At 36.2% G+C, this 15,017-nt stretch overlaps 1 pseudogene; it reads left to right on the top strand.

Moving 5' to 3' along the window:
• The first annotated feature begins 5,816 nt into the window (after nt 1-5,816).
• LOC149842967 (subtilisin-like protease SBT4.14) lies at nt 5,817-10,206 on the top strand (annotated as a pseudogene).
• The last annotated feature ends 4,811 nt before the right edge of the window (nt 10,207-15,017 follow it).

Raw genomic sequence — 15,017 nt, 5'->3', positions numbered from 1 at the left:
GTCTACCTTGTTGCTCAACTCAAGGTTCATCCCTAACTCGAAAATACCTGCCTTCTTAATGCTATCTTGTGCAGGTGCAACCCTATCAAACCGTGAGGCTGTCGCATGGTGCATCGAATTCTCACTCAATGTCTCAAACAGTGACCATGCTTCATCCTCACTTTTGAGCATAAATGTGCCCCCACATGCGGCATCCACCATTTGACGGTTCTTCTCAGTAAGACCGTCATAAAAATATTGCACCAGTTGCCAGCGAGGCACCTGGTGGTGGAGACACTTGCGGAGAAGATCTTTCAATCTCTCCCATGACTCATGAAACTGTTCTCCCTTAATTTGGGAAAAACTGGTTATCGCTTTACGAAACTGGTTCGTTTTACCAATTGGGAAATATTTTTTTAAAAATTCTCTTTGCATATGTTCCCAAGTGGTAATTCGAACAGTATCTAATGATTTTAACCAACTCTTCACTTTGTCCTTTAGAGAGAAGGGGAACAGGGTCAACCTCATCGCGTCATCTCCAAAGTTGTTGATTCGCACTGTCGAGCAAATCTCTAAAAATTCATCTAGATGACGATATGGGTCTTCATTACTAAGGCCATAAAACGAGGGTAACATTTGGATCACACTGGCCTTTATCTCAAAATGGTTTGCTCCTACATCAGGTCTTGTGATGTAGGAGGCGGGAGTGTAAGTGTTGGGCATGAAATACTCCCTCAGAGGACGAGTAATCTGCTGATTCTCAGCCATGGTTGCAGATCTCTGGGCTCTCCTAATAAGGGACTCGGGGTCCTCAATCGGCTCTACCAGCTCAGGGTCAAGTGAGCGTCGCCCTTGCATACACCTCGTAGTAGACCGGTGTAGCTCACGTCCTAACTTTGAATTTTCTACCTAACTAACTCACTAAGCGGCCAAACCACGCAAACCACAAAGCGAGTAAACTAAAAACAACAAAAACTAAACAAACACCACGCAGTTACACATAACAGAGATTATGCAAAGAAATATAAAATCTATGTGTACGGTACCAATCGTACACAGTCACCTCTAAGGGAATCCTAATAGGTGGGCTGTGCAGAAAAGTAAGCTCTTCTCTAAAATATGCACATACGTGGTTCTAAACCTAAATGCAAAGCAAACACTAGGCAATAAAGTGAATACTAATATTACGCCGTTCCCCGGCAACGGCGCCAAAAATTTGATGTCTTCTTTTAAATCATTGTAATTTTGAAAAGATTTTTATATGAAAAACATGTGAAAACCAGACATCAAATAATAAAAACCGGTTCTCACTAGTGGATGAGACCGGGTCGAACTCAGGGAACGGAAATATATCGTATTCAAGTACACAATTCTAAACTATTCTTTATTGCCAAATTATTGAAATGTAAAAATGTTCAGAAAAGGTAAAAACAACTAACTATTACAACAAATGAATACCCTTCGCAGAGGGCGTAAAGTGCAATATTTACAAACCCAATTAAATTCCTAAATCTAAACTAAAAAGTAAAAATTCTTCTATTCTTGCACTTCGTGTGTCATGTAGTCACTTTCACTCCACTTCGGTGCGATCCTGCACAAGTCAAAATGACACGAGCAGTACAAGAGAAAGAAATAGAAAATATACTAAACAGAACATACTGAGTAAATGCTAAAAATTATGAAAGAATTCTAATTGACAAGTAAAGCTCTATTAATTTTGAATTATTTCAAGTCAATTAAGTAGTCTATTTGCAAGATGTTGAATCAAGCACATGCTAACAAATCAAATGCTACTAATCTAAATTGCCAACACTAATATAATGATCTAATACTAAACACCTAAGTAACTATATGCTAACTATTTACAACTCACTAATTTGATGGTAATTATTTCAATTAACTAACAGCTTAACTAGTTACCTAACTAACATCTAAAATTACTACTCAAAACAATACAAATCAGTGAAAATCAGTAACCGCAGTAGTTAAAGATCAACAATCAATGAATTACATTGACTCAATCAACTGAAAATCACACCAGAAATCCAATTTATTCCAGAAAATAGTAACATTGATAGAAATATTAGCTCAGCACTTAACTGGATCCATGTATCCGGTTTAACTGATCCACAACATAACCGATATCCGAATGATCAAATTCTTTCCAAAAACTGATGAAAATCAATCAAATGCAATGATAATCCTTCACACAACCAACTTCTGTTGTAGAACACACCAGAATGCCATTACACTGTGACTATGAAGTGACGATCAACTTTGAGGTGCTACTCTAGCAGATTGGAGCAGATTCGGACCTCAATCACATGAATTCCGGCGGATGAAAAAGCATCTTCTGTGAACCAAATCAGACATTGGCTTTCACAAAAATGAATAGCCCGATGTTACCGATAATCAATCGATTGAAATCATCTATTCAATCCAGAAATCAAACAATCCAACCATTCCACGGTGAAACAGATTTTCACAGTGAAGAGAAAAAAAATTCCGGCAAAGCAGAGTGGATTCCGGCAGAGATTCAGCCGATTACTGAAATTACTTTGATCAGTAATCCGATATTCTCAATTTGAAGATCAACAATGTAAATCAGGAATCACTTGGAGATATTTGATCCAGACATCTAATCGTTCACACTCAAATAATCAAGCACCGGAAAACTCATTCAAGCTGGACTTCATTTGCCGGAAATCAGATTTCAATTAATACGATCAACAGAATTTTGAACTCAATTCATCTACTTCTGATATTGATTCAGATAATCAATATACAGAAATTCCTTCAGCAGATTCCGATCAAGATTTTTGATCAAGAATTAATGCAAGCATTTACTACAATTATTCTCAGAACAAATGTTCCGGCAGATCTCTGTTGATCACCGGAAATCTTTTGCAGATATTATTTTTTTTTCTTTTTATGTCTTTCCTTTTTTTATCTTTTCCACATTAAAATTCAGACATTATGAAAATTAAAATTCAGAAAGAAGAAGAAGAAGAAGAAGAAGTAGACTCAGCACTCACCGTGAACCTGAGGGGTTTGGGGAAAGAAGCTGGCCTCCACCGTCAACGCCATCGCCGTTGAAGAAGCACCTCCACCGGAAACAGGGAAGAAGAGAAAATCAAGGGAGAAGGAGAAGAAGGAGGTAAGGAAACAAGGTGGAGGGAAAAGAGGGGTTAGGAGAAGAGGGCTCTGGCGCAAAAGATGAAGACGGGGAAAATTTTCCTTTTCGTTGGGTTTTTAACATCAAGAAAACCGGTTTGAACCGGTTTGCTACTTTTTGTTTTTTCAATTTTAAAAAAATTCCAAACCGGTTCAACCGGTTTGCAACAGATTTATTTTCAAAACACTCAAACCGTGAAACCGAGTTTGTTTTATTATTCTCAAAAAATCTAAAAACTGTTTTACAGAATTTTATTTGCTAAAAACCTCAAAACTCAACTAAACTAAAGACTACTTCTTAAAAATATTTACACTAAACCTCATTTCAACTTATTTTATATATATATATATATATTTTTTTTAAAACTAACTAACTAGATTCTCAACTCTAATTTTTAATTTTATTTTTAGGAACTCACAATGACAAACATTAAAATATTCATTAAATTGCAAAATAACACTAATTTTCAAGCATTTTCTCTTTTTAAATCATTTTAGCACATTTACTCAAAAACTAACATAAAATTGGGTTTTTGAAACATTATTTCATAAAATCATGCATATTTAAATGTTAATAAACCCTAAATTATATGCATGATCATATAAGATGGGTGGTTCTACATTTAGTGTTTACAAAAAAGAAATGACGAAAATTAGGAATTGAGTCAGATCTGGACCAACCTCACCTATGCAAGAATTGGGCCCTGCTCCATTGTCCAGGGCTTAAGCCTGCCTGTTTTAACAAATGGATCTCCAAGCACGGTTTGTCTAATTGATCAGAAATGGTCATCAATGGGACTGGATCCAAACGGACTTTTGATCCAAACTACAAATTAGACATGCTACCCATACATGAATTTTAAAATAAGATCTACTTATATATTTAGATCGACTTCATATTTATGTTATTTTGGACTCAATCTGAATCTATTTAGATCCATGCATGTGTGGGAATATATACAACAATACAAATCAACCTATTTATGCTTATTTCCATGAAAACTCTCGTTTACAAACACTGTCAGAATCAGTACTACCAAATAAAACTTCATATACGAGTTCAACTCTACTGCAATTTCAGTTCGGATCCATATTTGCAGCATTAAATTCAAGTTCGGATCCAGGTTGCTGGGATCCAGCTCATATATTGATTTTCCATTCTTTGTAATGCCAAGGGTATCTTTATGATTGTCTAAATGCAGAAAGTTTTCTAACATCCAGAATTTAAGGGAAAAAGATCTCAACCACAGGCTAGCAACTGATCACCTTATTAATACTTACCACGTGAAAACAACTTACCGATCTTCTCCTTGCCCTCCATTGTGTCTAGCAAAAGTGAAGGTTCTGCTTGGGAAGTAGAGCGATTCTTGGGAATTAAGGATTCCAAAATGCATTTGTTTTTCCGTTTGGCATGCATGTAAAAGGCAGTCAAAGAAAAAGAATCCAAATTCCTTCCAAATAAATTCCCTTATTTTTCCTACCAAATCCATTTTACCAATTTCTTCCAAGTATCTTTTGCCAAACAGATAAAGAAAAATGGGTACTTCAAAAATGTCCTTCATAATTTGCTTCCTATTACTCACGGTGGTCCATTGCAGTAGCACCATGGAAAGGAAGGTAAGTAATTGATGAGACTAGCTCAAATTTATTTCTCACAAGTAGGTAGCTAGTGAGTCAATTGGATATCATTTTGCCTATTTGATTATTTGGAAGTCATAAATCTCAAGCAATTATTGGTGGTTCACATAACTTAAGATTTTCTGTTGATACTTGACATAGATTAATCATTTCATATATTAAACTGTCTAACATTGGCAGTCATACATCGTGTACATGGGAGACATGCCATTCAATTTTCTCTCAGACACGCACCATCACATGCTTGCATCTGTAACCGGCAGGTCGCTCTCTCTCTCTCTCTCTCTCTCTCTCTCTCTCTTTTGTTTCTCTCCCATCCAATATTCTGTTGGATGTATTTTGGTAATGTTGAATGGTGAATGTTCTCCTTTCTCTCTCTCCCTCTCTAAATCCATCGACAGGTGCAGTCTATCATGATATATATTTGGAGTCTTGAAGATTTATGATTTTTGGCCATCAATTTTTCAAACATTATAAAAACCAACCATGTCTTGAAACCAAACACTACATGCCTTGATCCGTATAATACCAGGCACACAGATCTCATCTGTATGATCAAACTTTTAAAATAAAACAAAAAAAAATCATACAACCCATATAACATGCTTCATTTAGCACTCTCTCTCTCTCTCTCTCTCTCTCTCTCTCTCTCTCTTTATATATATATATATATATATATATATATATATATATATATATATATATATATATATATATATATATATATATATATATATATATATAAACCAAGCTTTCCCAAACAATCATGGCTGGTGCCACATGATGTTTTCCAACCAATCCTACATCAAAATGGTAGCAGTAGTATCTCAAATGAATGAGTTTTCCTATCAAACTTAAGTTTCGAAAATTTATTTGTTATTGATACTAAATGATAAATGTGTATACTATGAAAAAAGTTTCCACTCGTTCACAATTAATTATTGGCATTCCTTGAGCATGTGATGAGCAATTTGCTTTAATTTCATGAAATTCATTTTGGCAGCCATGACACTGCAAGAGAGACAATGGTCTACAGTTACAAGCGAAGTTTCAATGCATTCGCTGCAAAACTCTCACCGGATGAAGCAAAAAGTTTAGCTGGTTAGTATGAAACACAAGTACATTGACTATTGTATACACAATCAATTTTTCCAATAGTTTAGCTTGTTTAATATACTATTACTTAATAATGTGCAGAAACTGAAGGCGTGACATCAGTATTTCCTAATTCCTATCACAAGCTTCACACCACAAGATCGTGGGATTTCGTCGGCTTCCCTTTGAATGTAAAAAGGCAGCTCAAGTTTGAAAGTGATGTCATCATTGGAGTTTTGGACACAGGTAAGCATTAAAGGGTATTATGAATGTAAGCAATGGTTTGATTAGATATGAATAAGTTGTTCCTTGGTTTTCTAGCCAACTTGACCCAGTCACATTTGTTGCTCTTTTTATTTTATTTTATTTTGAAGGAGCTCTTCTTCTTCTTCTTTTCATAAAATTGATTCTTTTCAAGAAAATGATGCCATCTTTCTTTCCTCATATAAACATAGGTATCAGCCCCCATTCACAGAGCTTTGACGACAAGGATCTTGGACCTCCTCCTGCTAAATGGAAGGGCACATGTGAAAGATCTGAGCATTTTAGTGGGTGTAACAAGTATGCTCTCTCTCTCTCTCTCTCTCTCTCTCTCTGATTCATTCAAAGATTTACACTCCCAACCTTCAATAATTAAATTGACACAGCAAACTCATCGGAGCCAACTATTATAGAATAGACGGACCCTTCACGCAACTTCAACCCTCTGATATACTATCTACAGTTGACACTAAGGGTCATGGCACCCACACAACATCAACTGCAGCTGGTGTCCAAGTTCCAAACGCAAGCATGTATGGGCTTGCTAATGGCACTGCGCGGGGTGCAGTCCCTGCAGCTCGCCTTGCTGCATACAAGGTATGCTGGGAAGACACTGGCTGCTCCGACATCGACATTCTTGCTGCCTTCGACGATGCCATCGCCGATGGTGTTGATGTGATCTCAATCTCCATAGGCGGCATGAACAATGGATACCTCAAGGATGCAATATCGATCGGGTCGTTTCATGCCATGAGTAAGGGAATTATCACGGTGGCGTCCGCCGGGAACGATGGCCCTGACCCAGGCATGGTGGAGAATGTGTCACCATGGATCCTTACGGTGGCGGCGAGTTCCATTGATCGGCAGTTCTGAACCAAACTTGCACTGGGCAATGGCATGCAGATTACAGTATACCTTTGGCTCTTCACTAAAAATTTTCTTCACAATCTTTTTTTCTAGCTAGGTCGCTTGTTTTAGCTTATATATTAAGTTTGTTAATTTGGTTCTTCTTTTTAAAATGACAAGGCATATCATTAAATACTTATTCCCCGAATAAGAAATATTACCCACTCATCACTGGGGCCCAGGCAGGAAGCAGTTCAGGTGGCTACGGGCCATATCCAACGTAAGAACAACTGCATACTTGTATAGTCTTTGCGTTCCTCAGGAAAGTTCAAGATAATTTTTAGAAATTCTTGGGGTTTGTTTGCGCATGTAGTGTATATATATATATATATATATATATGTATATATATATAAAATCTCACGTACTTCTTAAAAGAATTCGCTACAAGAGGCAATCCTTAGGTTTTTGACCATAGAGATCCGATCCGTACGGTTATATTTGTCAAAAAATATTTTTCAAAAGTGGGTTGAAGATTTGCACCCTATAAAATGTCTGCAATAGGATTATAGCTTGTACTCATGATTGCTTAACAATTTGTTTGCAGTTTTTGTGATCAGACTCTAGATCCCAACAAGGTGAAAGGGAAGATTGTTCTTTGTGATTTGGTAAAAGGAGACCTTGACTCCAGTGTTAGGGACATTGGAGGGGCTGGAATCATCTTTCAGAGTTACAAAAGCCAAGACGCAGCTTTCCCTTTTGCTCTACCAGCAGTTTTAGTGGATACCAACAAATCAATGACAATAAATGATTACATCAATTCCACTAGGTAAGTAAATTGAAACTCGATCTCCTCACTTAAATTCCTGACATGGGTAACGGTTACAATGAAACCTTGAAGTGAGAGGCTTCCATGCATTGACCACCACTATACAATCATCTTCACTCCCTTTTTGCGCAATTGCGTAGTTGTTGTTGTTGCGCGGTGGCGTGTATCGTAGGTGACGATCCTTCTCTGTCAGCCTACAGCTCCTTCCTTCTCGGTTGGGCCCCTAACCTTGTTCATCTAGCTAATTCCAGAGGAGGATAGGGTTATTTGTGACACAAACCCATCCTTGAATATCACCCGAATTCGTATTTGGGAAGCAATTCGATGTCAATATAAAGTTAAGCAATGGAGTAGTCATATCTGGAACTCTAATTAAAGCCCACCCACGATATTTGGCCACATCAATAAGACTGCCAACTCTTGACAATGTTGTCTGCAATGGGAGACTGAAGCCAACAGACCTTCCAAAAACCTGATTTTGCCATCTTAATTATTCTCCAAAGCTCTATGAATTGCTATATTACATCACGTATATACTTGTTGCACAAAGATTGTTCCAAACATCATCCATTAAAATTGATTTTTTCCTCTATTTTTCTTGAAGGTCGCCTTATGCAGTTATATACAAGTCTTATACAGTTAATGTGAGCATTCCACAAATTGCATCTTTCTCATCTCGTGGCCCGAATACACTCTCACCAAGAATCCTCAAGGTAATGCAGTATTTTACATGCTTAAAAGGGAGAGCAAATCGGGTCATTGGCTGAGTAGGTACTCTGCCTAATGACTGGATGCCATGCATCCCCTTCTGTCCTCTAAATGATCGGATAGTGCTAATCATTGTTGCTTGATCTAATAACCATACCCTTGATTACAGCCTGATATCACTGCCCCTGGGCTAGATATTCTGGCCGCATATACACCATTATCTTCAATGACTGGGAAGAAGGATGACGAACGAATGGTTAACTATAATATAATGTCTGGAACTTCAATGTCATGTCCTCATGTGAGTGGTGCGGCTGCATACGTCAAGTCTTTCCACCCTCGTTGGTCTCATGCTGCAATCAAGTCTGCTCTCATGACCACAGGTAAATTTGTTTTCTATTTTGTTTTATTTGATATTTTTCCTCTATAATATTTGCTTTGCATTGACAATGATGCCTTAAAACAAATAAAATACACACTAGTATCTGATTGTAGATGTATAGATCTGTCTTTGTGGTTTCGTAAGTGTGATCCTTTACTTCACTCAAAGAATTCTATAGTTGGTAGATTGCATCAAAATAGTAGTGTTGTTCTCTGTTTTTGCTTGGGTCTGTAAATGTGTGAATTTGGAAATCCATTGATTTGCCTTTTGCAAACAAAAATATAATTAGAGATTCGCCAAATAACATGCCAATAGTTCTATATTGCAATTCATAAAAATAATCTGCAAAATGTCTCTGCTCTCTCCATTGAAATGAATACTCAATTCTCAACATGGTAGGTGCCTATTTTTGCCAATATAAGGGGGAAAAAAAAACCATGGCAGGTGCTTACAAATAGTTGCAACGAGGGCAGTTGTCATGCTATTTGATATGATGTTATATTCCATCGCAACTGCACATCTCACTTGATGGAGCTATCTATGTATGGTCCCCCGCTTTAACATTCTCATGGTTTCCAAGTGAGATGTACAAGATGGATTGAATACAACCCATGACCGTAACTGCTCTAGATGTGCCTAACCTTGGAAGTTGCTAACCCAGATAGCCCATTATGTCTGAAGATTCAAAGGTGCCCATACCATATCTTTAACCGTTTTTCTTTCTCATTTCCAGCAAAGATGATGGACCCAAGGTTGAATGAGGACGCAGAATTTGCCTACGGTTCGGGTCTATTTAATCCAAGACATGTTGTTCACCCAGGCCTAGTGTATGACATGGACCAATTGTCATACGCCCAATTTCTCTGTAAAGATCACATAGACGGTGCTGCCTTGGGAATCGTGACTGGTGGTCAATATAACAACTGCTCCGCCATACCAGCCGGCCAAGGCTATGATGGTCTCAACTACCCATCGATGCAGGTCCAAGTTAACAATGGATCCGACCCGATCCATGCCGTGTTCTATCGCACAGTGACCAATGTTGGTTCAACAACTTCAGTCTACAAAGCAATGGTCAATGTCCCAAGTGGGCTTAAGATCAGTGTCACACCAGAAACTCTCTTATTTAGCAGACGGGGACAACGTCTATCCTTTAAGGTAGAGATGAATGGTGATCCTCTTGGCGCCAATCCTATGGCATCAACTTCACTTGTTTGGGATGATTCAAAACATAAAGTCAGAAGTCCCATCGTTGTATATCAATTGGCTCCATTCCAAGGAATCACCCACATGTAAAATGTCAAACTTTCATGATATTGAAATTACACTTTTACTTTATAAGAAGAATTGTTCTTTTAGTAATTATTTTTTCATGTAAAACTTATTTATGACTTATTTTGGAGAAGAGGCTCAAGGATGAGCAAAAATGCAGGCTTTATCTACCCTTTTTAATGTTACTTTTTTCTCTCTTCAATTATTACTTTCTTCTTCTTCAGTTTCCTAAATGCTTCATATTCAAATCTTAAAGCTTGCGCTTGGAAATGAAACGATGCATGGTTGAAGTGTTTAGCCTGCACGCAATAAGTTTAGAGTTCAAATCCTATTCGTTATAAGTTTGAAACAATAATTTATTTTGTAAATGAGCCGAGTTTGAGTTTGGCTTAGTAGGTTTATGTTGTAAATTCTATTATTTTCAACTATGAACAAGTATATATATATATATTTTGTAAATGAACTAGCTTGTACTTTGCTTGTTTGGCTCAGGCTTTTCACGAACTCAACCATGGCTCAATTCAATCAAGAAATGAGCTGAACTTGAACACCCTCTACAATCATGGATTATCATATGGTGTTTATATATTCTCCAACAGTTGAGTTTTTCTTCAATCAGACAATACATATTGTTTTTATTTTTTATTTTTTAATTAATATTCTTTTAAGGAAGTAAAAAGTATGTTTTAGATTCTTAATTTTCAAGATTTTGGTATGTCTTTAAATTAAGTGCTAAACATTAACGGATTATAATACTTTGTATTGTAAAGTTTTAAATGCATTGTGAGCCATCCCTTTCCACTTTTTGAAAAACATGTTGAGATGTAAAAACTTCACAACAGTTGGTCGGTTGAGGGACAATGGCAGATTAATGTAGCTAGACAACATAGTTTAGCCAACAACTTCAGGATTTGATGTGATCATTGTCAGGAATGAGGATTAGGAACAATAATGACAAAATAAGGTGAAAATACGAGAAAGATAGAGAGTAAAATATGACCTCTTGTTACTAGATACCAGCCAACCTTTTTGCGACCTGGCTGCCAGATCACTATCACGGGGGGGGGGGGCGACCTTCCTCCAAGGGTGACTCGTTCTCCACGGCATGGCAAAAACTGATGACAATCTCCAATTGATGGGGTTTCAACTGGTTAGTCGGTGCTATTTTTGTGTGTGTGTTGTGGAATCTAAAGAGCACCTCTTCGCTGGGTGCATATGGTTTAGGAAGCTGCAGGAGTTCTTCTAGAACGCGGTTATGACTGATAGTTTTTGCAGTCTGTGAGATGTGTTCCTCTCCCAAAAGGATCGGGCAAAGGAGACTACGAGTGGAGTAGCTGGGTTTTGATTTCAATGGAAGCTGATTTGGTTACACAAGAATGAGATTGTTTTTTAGAGGGCAACCCCAAGCATAAAGTTATTACAGGTTAGAACCACCAACGAGTGTAGAGAATCGATGATGTTGAAGAAAGCAAAAAACAGGAGCACCGTCTTGCTTCCGGACATGTTGGTTCAACATGCTCATGTTTAGCGGTTCTAGAATTATGCACACACAAGTGCCTGTGTGGATGGTTCATGGGATTAAAGATCCCTCAAATAGTGATTTTCTTCCAAATGATTAATGAATATGATGCAAGGGTTCAAAGTGGGATAGTAAAAACTACACCACGATCTATGCTATTGCATACTAAACTATCAAAACACTAAAAATCGACTGAAGATAAAACGAAAATTTTGGAAGCTTAAAAGAATAAAAAATAAATCTCTAATCGTCCCAAATTTGTTTGAACAATGATTGTTTATAGGAAAAGGAAAAAGTTTATGAATCCAAAATGAACCTAAAGCCTAATAAAAAAATTGAAATCCAATTTAAAATTCAAATAACAAAAATATATGCAAAAGGATCCAATCGGTGCAAGGATTCTTAGGTAGTACAAGCAATTTTGAATTTAATTAACTATGACAAATATTGAGAGTAGCAGAAACCCATTGCAGGCCGCCACGAGGGACAAGCTTCATTTGAGATAGTGAATGGGCTACATCACTGTGCTGGTGTGGGCATTTTGGTGTGTGAGTGAGTTTTGTTGTGCCACTCTCCTTGCACTCTGCATTATCATGGAGATCCTAATCTGAACCTGAAATGCTAATAACAAATCCATATCTGGGTCAAAATCAGAATCATATCTGAATCAAGATCTAAAATATATATTTCAAGAAAGTGAAAATTTTAACATGATATTTTAAAGAATTGCTATTGTAAAAACCTGATATTAATACAATATTTTTTTAAATTTTTTTGACTTATAAGTATATATTAATAATTTTCCAAGATTTTTCAATAAAAACTAAATTCTTCAAAGTATTGCAAGATTACTCTTAAAAGTCCTTGGGTTTTGTCCCTACCAAAACAAGCACTACACAAGATTAATCCACCAGCTTCAAATAATCTGCCACTTTTTTCCTTTTGGCACTAAATTTTAAGTCGATATGAGATCTCTAATTGAGTACACAGAGCTTCAAATTAGACTAAAAACCCCATCATGGCAATCCAAATATTTTTTGAAACCAAGGACGGGACAAGAAAATATGTGGTGCATCATCTTATAATTCTAAGATTTTAATCATAACGCATACATGACAAGGTCAATATCGGATAAAAGCATGCAGTTTTAAAGGTACTACGATGGCCTTTCTCACTCTCTGAAATTAAACAAGTGGTCTGGCACTTAGATCATTTGAAAGCCCTAAGGGTCGATGGCTTTCCCATCGGATTTTTCAAATATTTATGGGATTCCATAGGGTTATCTAGATCCTTATTTTTGGAAAGATTTTGAAAATGAGTTTTGAATAAATATTTAAAAATATAGATTTGGGATTAGATTCTTGAAAATTATGGGTTTTGTTCTTCAAGAATTTGAGCGTTTCTTCCTTCTGTGAGCAAGGATCAGATGATTCAAGGGTGCAACTTTTCATCTTTCGATTCCTCTGTCATACGATCCAACATACCTCGATTTGCTTTTCTAAAAATAAAAATGTGGTTGATGGTATATGTCAACACCAACACTAGAAAATATAGAAAACAAACAAAAATATAGAAATTAGAGATTAAACATACCCCAATAAATAAAATAAAAATAAATAAAAGTAAACTTACTATGGACTTTGGTAGCCGTTTTAATGACTTTGATGAGAACAACAAATCTGTCAGAGTTGTCACAAGATTAAGATTTTATTCAGGTTCGATATAGTGAACCCAACGGAGCAATTGTAACACACCAAAATTTTAACCAAAAAATTTTTGAGATTTTTTTTTCTTTTAAAACTAGAGAAAACAACCTTTTTCTTTGGGTTAAATATTTTGGGTGGGTTACATTATGAACAATCATCATAACTGAACTAAAATACGAATAACATTCACTATTAAAATTTAATTTAGTCTCAATAATTAAAAAATCATATCAGAGTATTTTCAATCTAAAATAACAATAAATATTTTTACAAAACTATCCTCAAAAAAGAAAAAGATTGGCTCTCAACAAGGTCGAAGCATTCCACATTCGCTCTGCAGCTATACATCATACCTCACTTGAAAATCCATAAAATGGGTCAGACTCGTGAAAGCCTGATTGGAAATAACGACACAGGTAAACCAAAACTAGTATACATTATCATATTTCAACAAACTCACATAATGATGCATTCAATTATTCATTCAAATATACATATCAACACAACGCATCACAAGAATATCATTTATAAATAGTTATAATCTTATGCATGATTAGATAAACATAAATGCACTGACCATTCAAGGACATAAGATCTTTCATGCATGAGTGACTTTAATTGTTTTTATTTAGGTTATTGTTTTACGTGATGCATGCCATGCTTAACTAAATGCACAAACAATTAAGGTTAACAGTTCTTCTAGAACGAGGTTATGACTGATAGTTTTTGCAGTCTGTGAGATGTGTTCCTCTCCCAAAAGGATCGAGAAAAGGGGACTACGAGTGGAGTAGCTGGGCTTTGATTTCAATGGCAGCTGATTTGGTTACACAAGAATGAGATTGTTTTTTAGAGGGCAACCCCAAGCATAAAGTTATTACAGGTTAGAACCACCAACGAGTGTAGAGAATGGATGATGTTGAAGAAAGCAAAAAACAGGAGCAACGCCTTGCTTCCGGACATGTTGGTTCAACATGCCCATGTTTAGCGGTTCTAGAATTGGGACCTCTTTTGATACTCATCTCGAATTCAGCTGTCTCAATCACCGTGTTTTTAATTATATTTGTATATGTCATGAATTAATTTCTACAAAATGAGAATGTTTGCCTTTCTTCTCAAAAAATAAAATCTTCACAAAACATATATCTTGTTAAATAAATTATAAATAATAAATATATAAGATTCAGTTGATGAAACACTCAAATATTGGAGAAGGAGAGCTGCCTGGTAATCATTGGCTATAGATTTTGGACCTTCTTTTGGTTGTATTATATCTTTGCTTTACTAATGCACACACAAGTGCCTGTGTGGATGGTTCATGGGATTAAAGATCCCTCAAATAGTGATTTTCTTCCAAATGATTAATGAATATCATGCAAGGGTTCCGAGTGGGATAGTAAAAACTACACCACAATCTATGCTATTGCATACTAAACTATCAAAACACTAAAAATCGACTGAAGATAAAACGAAAATTTTGGAAGCTTAAAAGAATAAAAAATAAATCTCTAATCGTCCCAAATTTGTTTGAACAATGATTGTTTATAGGAAAAGGAAAAAGTTTATGAATCCAAAATGAACCTAAAGCCTAATAAAAAAACTGAAATCCAATT

The sequence above is a fragment of the Nuphar pumila genome, chromosome 3, assembly GCF_984573655.1.
Source record: "Nuphar pumila chromosome 3, dmNupPumi1.hap1.1, whole genome shotgun sequence".
Taxonomy (NCBI): Eukaryota; Viridiplantae; Streptophyta; class Magnoliopsida; order Nymphaeales; family Nymphaeaceae; genus Nuphar; species Nuphar pumila.
Note: the sequence above shows the minus strand (reverse complement) of the source record. Positions and strands in the feature narration are given on the sequence as shown.